We start from the raw sequence: 8457 nt of genomic DNA, 5'->3' as shown, positions 1-8457 counted from the left end.
ATCCTCCATCCTCTTAACATGCCTAAACCATCTCGGTCCGTCCCTCCTCATCACAACATTAATACATTCCAGTCCTGTACTTCCTCTCAAGTCTTCAGTTACAATTCAAGCTGCCCCCTCCTCCCTCACAGGCGTCGCATTCAAGGATGCATTACACATTCATCTAATCATTGTCATTTCTGTACTTTTGAGCCTACGAATGTCCTCTTCCTTTATTGCCCAGGTCTCACTACTGTACAGCGTTACACTCCTAACACATGACACATACAAAGATCACTTAGTGTGAAGGGAGAGCCCTCTCACTTTTAGGTGAGGCAACAGCTCTCTGAACTTTCTTCAACCACTCCTTACCTTAGCCATAATAATGGCACAAAATGTAGGGTCGGGGAATCAACCATCCTCCCTGCAGTGTGGTGGTTAGAATGCCCCAGTCAGAGTGATAGCTTGATGTAGGTCTGACCCACAAGAACTGACTGGAGACTTATCGATAATGTAATGCCACCAAGGGAAGTAGGCTGATCTAGAGATGGGCGATACCACTGATTTTTTTTTTTTTTTTTTTTTTAATACTATCCCGAGTATTTTTCAGTCTAATGTCGAAGTATCGAGTACCGATACCGAGTACTTCATCGTCCAGTATCGGTTATTTCGAGTACATTACGGGAAAATAATTGCCTATATACATTATACAGTCAGCCATCCTATACATGGGTCAGGGTGAAGCGACAGGTTTACTGGAGATATAATAGCCTACAGTAGCTTTGTTTCTACTCCTCTCTCTCTCTCTCTCTCTCTCTTTCTCTCTCAGCAGAGTGCTAGTGTGTCTGACTGACAATAAGATGGTCCCAGGTTTAATACCTGGGCGGAGCAAACATTTTATGGACACAAGTGTTATATCACAAGTTCGTCCCTGTTCACCTATAGCAGTAATATAGGTCCCTTGTTGCCAGTCAGCTTTGTGAATCATTTACAAGGAGAGACTGAGTAAAAGAGACTTAAACGAATGCTCAGAATTACGAGAGAAGGCCTCTACGAGGTAATTCTCCACCGTCAGGGTTCCTGCAGGGACAATTTCCCTCCCTCAGGGTGAAAAACAGCAGATCTTCAACATATGTTCTTAGATTCCCTCCAGCCCTTGTTTCCTCTCCTCTCCCTCCCCGATTCATTTTGTTACTTCTGAAATCAATGTGGCATTTGTGTTAAGAAAGGAAAATAACAAGTAAGTATTTTCTTGAAAAAATAAATAGTGTATTTCCTTGGAAATACACTATTCATACAAGGAAAGAGGAAAATTCAGTGGTCAAAAGATTAATTCATAAACATGCATGGAGGACGCTAAGAGTCGACAGTAATGAAGCAGATTAGAGGTAAAACTTTATCACTTGAGTTTCACATCCCATTTGGCTCGTAATTAGGCCTACCCTACAATTTTTTAAACATTAGGCATAAGGGGCATAAAACCCTCCTAAAGTGATACCGATAAGATTTATACTAACCTGGATACTTTCCAGACTGTTTGAAACTTTCCAAGACTGAGGGTTGACTGATCTTGGAGGTACTGGAGGCTTCCTTTTTACGCTTAGCTTCAACACTAGTGAATTCTTCCGGATGCTTAGTCTTCAAATGTTTCAACATGTTACTAGTGTTTCCACTATGTACAATTCTGTTTCCACATATCTGACACAACACTTTGTCAGAGGTTTCATCATCATCAAAGTATGTCCACATTGCACTTTGCTTTCTTACATTTCTTGAAGCCATCATCACTGTTATTTAACCCGCCCCGTCCCGGAGACGTGAATTCACGTCTTCACATGATGTGCACTCATATCCCGGAGACGTAAATTAACGCGGCAACATTGCAATGTCCCTAATTTGCACAATTTTCAATTTTCGCGAGTGATTTTTGGCACGTATACACGGGACACCTTCCTCTACAAGATGCCAGGGAGGGACAATGCCTTACCCAGCATGACCTCCTCCCCCCCCTGCATGACCTTTTCTCAGCAATTCACCTGTTATCAGTGACCTGGCCAGTAAGGCCATGTCATGCCACGGTACGAAATTCAGGGCCAGAGTGATTCCCCAATCGATGACAATGTGGAGGACAAACATTAGAGGAAGAAACAGTCAGAAATGATGATCAGGTAATGTGGCAAAAAAAGGTCAGGAATGGTGATGAGTTAGTGAGTGAAACAATGTATACTCTCGTACTACATATAAATTCGTACCAAATAGATAAATAAATACCATTTATGAGAGGTGTGGAATAGTTATCCTCCCATAGAACTCGTTTTCTTTGCAGCCAGCCTGATAGAAAACCCTGTAAGGTAAGGAGGTACTCCTACCTGGATCGAGTATTTTAAACCTCAGGTGAGCGATTTCTCTATGAATTTTCGATGTTTCTCACCAAAAGCGGATGTTTGAGCCAAAAAAAAAAAAAAAAAGGTCCAAAAATGTCGGGACTGGGGCGTACCACTGCCCAGAAAACGTCGGGATGGTGGGGGTTAATAACTGAATAATGGTTTGCTTTTCGTAATGGTAGGCTACATCAGCTGGTTAACAGTATAGATTAACACGCAGTGCACACGCCCTGCACTAGACACTCATTGGACTGGACATGCTAAAAATATAAAACAAATGGGAATTCGGGTCTGCTATTAAATGATTTTGCTTGCCAAAGTAAACTACCCATAGACTTTATTATAATAATGGGACATATTGTACCTCTTAAAGTAACTGTCATTATTTTCAATATGAAAAATGTAATTAAATTTCTGCTATGAACGCTATTCCCCTCCTCTAATCCACCCATTCACCTAACTACCCGAGACCTTGCAGTAATGTGATTCCGGATGTATGATGGCTAACAGTACCAGGAGAAAGTGGGAGGGAGTAACTAATTAGTCAAATAATTTGTTTATAAAGTACTCATAGTACTCGATACTTCACAATTTGTATCAGTATTTTTTATAAAAAGGTAATATCGAAAGTATCAATACTTTGGCATCGATATGCCCACCATTAGGCTGGTCATTACTCTTTAACCACCTCAAAACTGGTCGACTTTTACCACCGCCATCCTCCCAGTATGGGCAGTTTTCCCAAAATTGCTTGTTTTCACACCTAAATATCTCAGAAAGTGTAGCAGTTAGAGAAGGAGATTAAAACCATATTACTCATCGACTCTTCTTCTTGCGAATGAAAGCATCCCCAGGTCTGTAGCTGGTCCCGTTGATGAGTAGGGACATAGAGAAGACAGGTTACTTGCAGCCCATGAGTCGGGATGTGTCCAACCTGTTGCGTAGAGCCCAGACTTCATGCTCAGCCGCTGCATTGTGGTTAGCGTTTGTAAAACTGACTTCCCAAGGAGAGTGGTACATTTATAACACTGCCTGACCTCTTGCTGTGGAATTTTCCATTTAGTAACCAATCTCCTCCACTCTCCCCACTCACAGCTATGGTTATGAGTCATCACCAGTACATGTGGCTCGCATATATGGTTTTTCGACCATAACAGCATTGCACTTTGCCCAGATTGTGTGTGGAAGAAGTTGAAGGACACAATACTTAACCATTTTTCCCTCACTGTCTTACAACTTTGCACTTTGGAAACACTTTGAGAGGAAATTTCCTTCTTTCCATTTCACTTTTATCTCAGCTAGCACGCACTAGTGTAATGGATACCTTATTGTTAACCATGAGATTGATGTTTGTACTGTTGGTTGGGCTTTTTGGCACATTTTTTTGGCATGGGGCTAATGCTTTTCTCACTAATTTTGTTATATATTACTTATTCTACTGGCACCTCATATTGCATATATGGAGCATATCACTTACAGTAACGTCTCAAATAACGCGAGGGTTATGTTCCTGGAGAGGTCGCATTATCTAAAAACGTGTTATTTAAACATTATTTTCCCATAAGAAACAGTGGTAATATTGGGGGTTACACTTCTGGACTCTGGGAAAGTCTACCCATTTGGGAAGTTATGCTACTTTAAACTAAAAGCAACAATATTAATTTGAAAGAAAATCCACTTAAAGAACAAAAACAGTATATTAGGGGAGAAGTAAACAACATTTGAGCCCTATTTGGGCTGAAGTGTTGTTTACTTTTCACCATATACATACAGTACTGTTTTCGTTTTTACATGGATTTTCTTTCAATTTTGCTTCTTTCATGGCATTGTGAAAGTTCTTTAACATTATTAATGCATTAGTAGGTCATACAAACAATACAGTAAAAGCAACATTTTCATTACGGTAAGTAGGTCACAAACAATAACAACACACAGCATCACTTCATCTACACATCAATCGTCTGCTGCTGTCCCTCCTCACCTCGCTCCCCCACCTCCAGCCCTCCCCCACTTTTGCCGCTCCCCCTCCTCGCTCTGCTGTCCTGATGTCCTGATATGTAAAGACTTAATTTACTATAATGAAACAATATATCTATCTATCTATATCTATCTATTTATATATATATATATATATATATATATATATATATATATATATTTAAACTGAATAAATTAAACCATCCCCGAGAGGGTGTATCAGCTTGGGACCGCCCAAGGCGCACGTGGCTAATTTGAAAACATCACGTACGTGTAAAGTCGCTATAAATCGAGAAATCCTTGTTAGTTAAACATATCTCCTTAAATATTTGCTCGTGTTAAAACAAAAATGCGCTGTTTAAACTCGCGTTAGCTGAGAGGTTACACAAAAAACAATTTCCTTCAGGTTTTCTTCAGTAAGTGGTAGTGTAACTTGACATACAGTATTTACAAGCACTTCATATCAACTTTGACTTATGCAATTATGACAACACACACACACACACACATACACACACACTTTTTTGTATTTGTCTGCTATTTACATACATGCTCCCACACACCTGTGCTTAGAATTCACGTTCACGGTGGTACACGAAGAAACACTTTGGGCAAAGGTCAATCTTGCATTCATGACATTGATTGGCTGTTTCCTTGCGTGCAGTGGGCCGACATTTTGTCATTGAACACAAATGAAAATGCCTGCATGTCACTTGCCCTGTCGGTGTTTGGCCCAGATTGACAAGATAATGCCTTCCCAAGTACTGTATGCTGGCCAACCTATCAGCCGGTGGCACCTTGTGCACTTGCCTCCTTCCACTTGCAGCCTCAACAGTTCCATACATTTCAAGGAGCTACCATGCCAGTTCTTTCTCATACACGTGTAAGGAAAGATTTACCCACAACCTCCTTGTAAGGGATGTAACTGTTGAGCATTCTGATATCCAAAAGGTGCAGGAATGCCTTTTCATACCATCTTCGAGACTTTTCAAGGCACTCTGTCACTTCTGTCTGCCTGTCAAATTTATCCATGAGCTACATGTTGATACTGTAATTATTGATGGCATCTGGCTTCAACAGTGCTTGCCTGGTCCTGTAGTCTATTTTGCCAGTGAGCTGCATAACCCCACAGTGAACTGTCGTAAGCATTATTCACCTTTCGCTTGTTGTACAAGTGAGTGGCCAACATGCTACCACATTTCTGGGTTAACAGGGCACCTTTCTCAGTCTTTTTAGGGAATGATGGATAATTCCGCCTTAGGGCACGAACAGTACCAAGGGAACTAGTCGCATGTTGAAGCAAATGCTACGTCAGTGCCAGAGAAGTGTAGTATCTGGTGTACAGGGTGTGGTTTTTGTGGAAGTACCTCTCAATAAGCACTTTTACCGTAGCAGCAGAAAACCCTTGGGGATCGTCGTTGGGTATATCCATATCCATAGCTGAGTGCACTGTCACGTCTAGCACATATCCAGTCTTGCAGTCGCATAAGACAAAGAACTTTAGTCCAAAGCGACGTGATTTGAAAGGCACATAGGCTACTGAATAAATACTAAACGGCCCCGGAATAAAACAAGCAACTCGTCAATAACCACTTTCTGAAATGGCTGGAAAAATCTTGTATATGACTCCTTCGGCATGGTAAGAAGTGGCCTGGTCTTCTACAACCTGTCATTTGGGGCTGGGCCATAGTTCCTGTAGAAGTGTAGGAACTTGAGGTTGGTCAAGTACCTGTCCCAGGCCATATACTTACCTAAGACTGGTGTGTGTAAGATTTTGTCCACAGACCAATATTTGTGAATGACATGCTTCTTTATGTGTGCCATTATCATCCTCAGTGCATGCCACACATATATTTCCCCCACCTCCACTGCCTTCCATTCTTTTATTTTTGTACTCTGGGATGGGGATATCTCAGGCCGGCGAACAGATATAACCTGGTGAAAGTTTATCTCCTCCCATAGGTACTCTATAATGGTGGTTGTAAATATCGCATGGAAGAAAGGATAGGATGGTTGGATCTCCTGCCTCCAGGTGCTGCCTCTGAACACCTGCCCCTGTCACATCAAAGGCAGGTAGGGTAGACTGGAAGCCTTCACCTTCCATCCACACCAAAGTGTCAAGCCTGCCAGCGCTGGGGCTGTTGGGTGTGATCTCGCAGGAATAAGTCACCTTTTGGCATCACAAGCATGCTCACTGCCACAGGGAGGGGGGAGGGGAAGGAGAGGTGGAGGTGGGGGAGAATGTGGGTGATTATTCACCTGTAGTGGGGATTCCCTGCAGTGATGCTGGCTGGCCATGCTTCCTCGCTGGTGCCGACGACCTTATTATCCTCACATATGAAGTGCCAGGTTGTGGGGAAATGACCCTTCAGGTAATAGGTTGTGGTGATGAAGGTCGTGACGTGGAGGGAAGGCGAACTTCTAGCTCAGAGCATGATGGAGAGATGTGGCAGTGGCATTTATGTAGAACATGACCGTCATTTTCACCAGCATCTTCATTTTCCACAATTCCTGGCACGTCGTCCTCTTCTTCTGTAACAAGAGCATCACTCTCGTACACCTCTCCAGCCGCCTGGAGCACTTTCAGGTCCTTATTCGATTTGTCTGAGGGAGCAGGGATGGGTGCACATGACACATCGCTCTCAACATGATAACTCCCGCCATTTCCTGAGGCAGTTTAACCATTTTCGATAAGGGTGGATGCAGTACCATCCAGTACATGCCCAATAGCACTGTCACTAAGCCCTTTCCTCACATCCTTTGGCAGGAGCTTGGCTAGAGTGGAAGATGCAAGGGGGCCTTGGGCGGCGGGGACAGAATCGGACAAGGAGGCTCCTGAAGACATTGTACTATACCTGGTCAGGGTGCGGAAGAGACTGACTCATATTTCAGTGTGCAGGTGGGAGTATGCCAACACCCTTTGGTGACCATATAATTTGGTGACCACTTCAAACAATGGCGTGAAATCAAGTGTGGCTATAGCCATCAGCTAGTGTTCCCGATCCACAAACACTGGGTCGAATATAACTGTCATCTGTCGCCGAAGGGTTAACGTACTTTACTCTGGTAGCCTTTCTCCTGGCCCTTATATCTCGTAGGATATAAAATGGGATTGGCTGTTACTGTTTTACCCATATTTTAAATTTTAAATGAAATTATGGAAAATACAGTTAATTCACGTTATGTTTGGTGGAGATATTCGTCCTTTTGCACCAACTTCTCGTGGCTCAGTGGCAAAGCAAACCATACACCACGGCTCGGCATCCTTTCTGTTCTACTTCGTCGTGCCTCGTCACTTGTGCCTTAATTTCAGGGTTAACCTCTAGTTACAGCTCAGCATTCAAGATAATGAGATGGCAGTACTCATACATAAAGTGAGCAGAGCATAGGGAAGGAAAGCCAAATTTTAACTTGTGTGATACATGTCCGTGATAAGCCTGTTCTCCGCAATGCTTTCACCAGACTTTAGGAAGATATTCAGGGTCGTATCTTAACACTGGAAGTTTCCTGACACATCCAGCGATGGGCCTAGGAAAAAATGATTAAACTTGGGGCCGGAGCCGGGTCTGGAGTATCCCGCACAATATCTCCAAAAGTTCTCATTGAATTTCAATGAAATTTTGTTGAAAGGTGGGCAATGGACCAAGAAAGAATTGGCTAAATTTGGGGGCAGATCTGAATCCAGATCCGGATCCATTTTAATGGCATTGGCTGAGGTATGTGCTCTCCAAGTGCTTTTAGTTTGGTTGCATTGTTATCAGCGTTATAAATAGTTGCCAGGGTTACAAGAAACTATTAGCCTTGTCTTTCAGTGTAGAATCACCTAAAAGGCAGCAGTACATCGAGAGCAGATGGCGGGTGCCTCCCCACCTACCGTTGTTAGTAATTGGTTATTAACCCACGGCGTCCCATCGACGTAAATTAACGTCCACACATTTTGTCACTGCCAATCCCGTTGACGTTCATAAACACGAATCAATTGCAAGGTCCCTAATTTGCACAATTTTCAATTTTTGCGAGTGATTTTTGGTATATACAGTATACACGGGACACCTCCCTCTACAAGATTCCAGGCAGGGACAATGCCTTACCCAGCATGACCCCCCCCCCCAGCATG

Source organism: Coenobita brevimanus, chromosome 107 (genome assembly GCF_032717465.1).
Source record: "Coenobita brevimanus isolate Jiangsu-jjx chromosome 107, ASM3271746v2, whole genome shotgun sequence".
Classification (NCBI taxonomy): domain Eukaryota; kingdom Metazoa; phylum Arthropoda; class Malacostraca; order Decapoda; family Coenobitidae; genus Coenobita; species Coenobita brevimanus.
The sequence above is the reverse complement of the archived record's forward strand: the minus strand, read 5'-3'. Positions refer to the sequence as shown.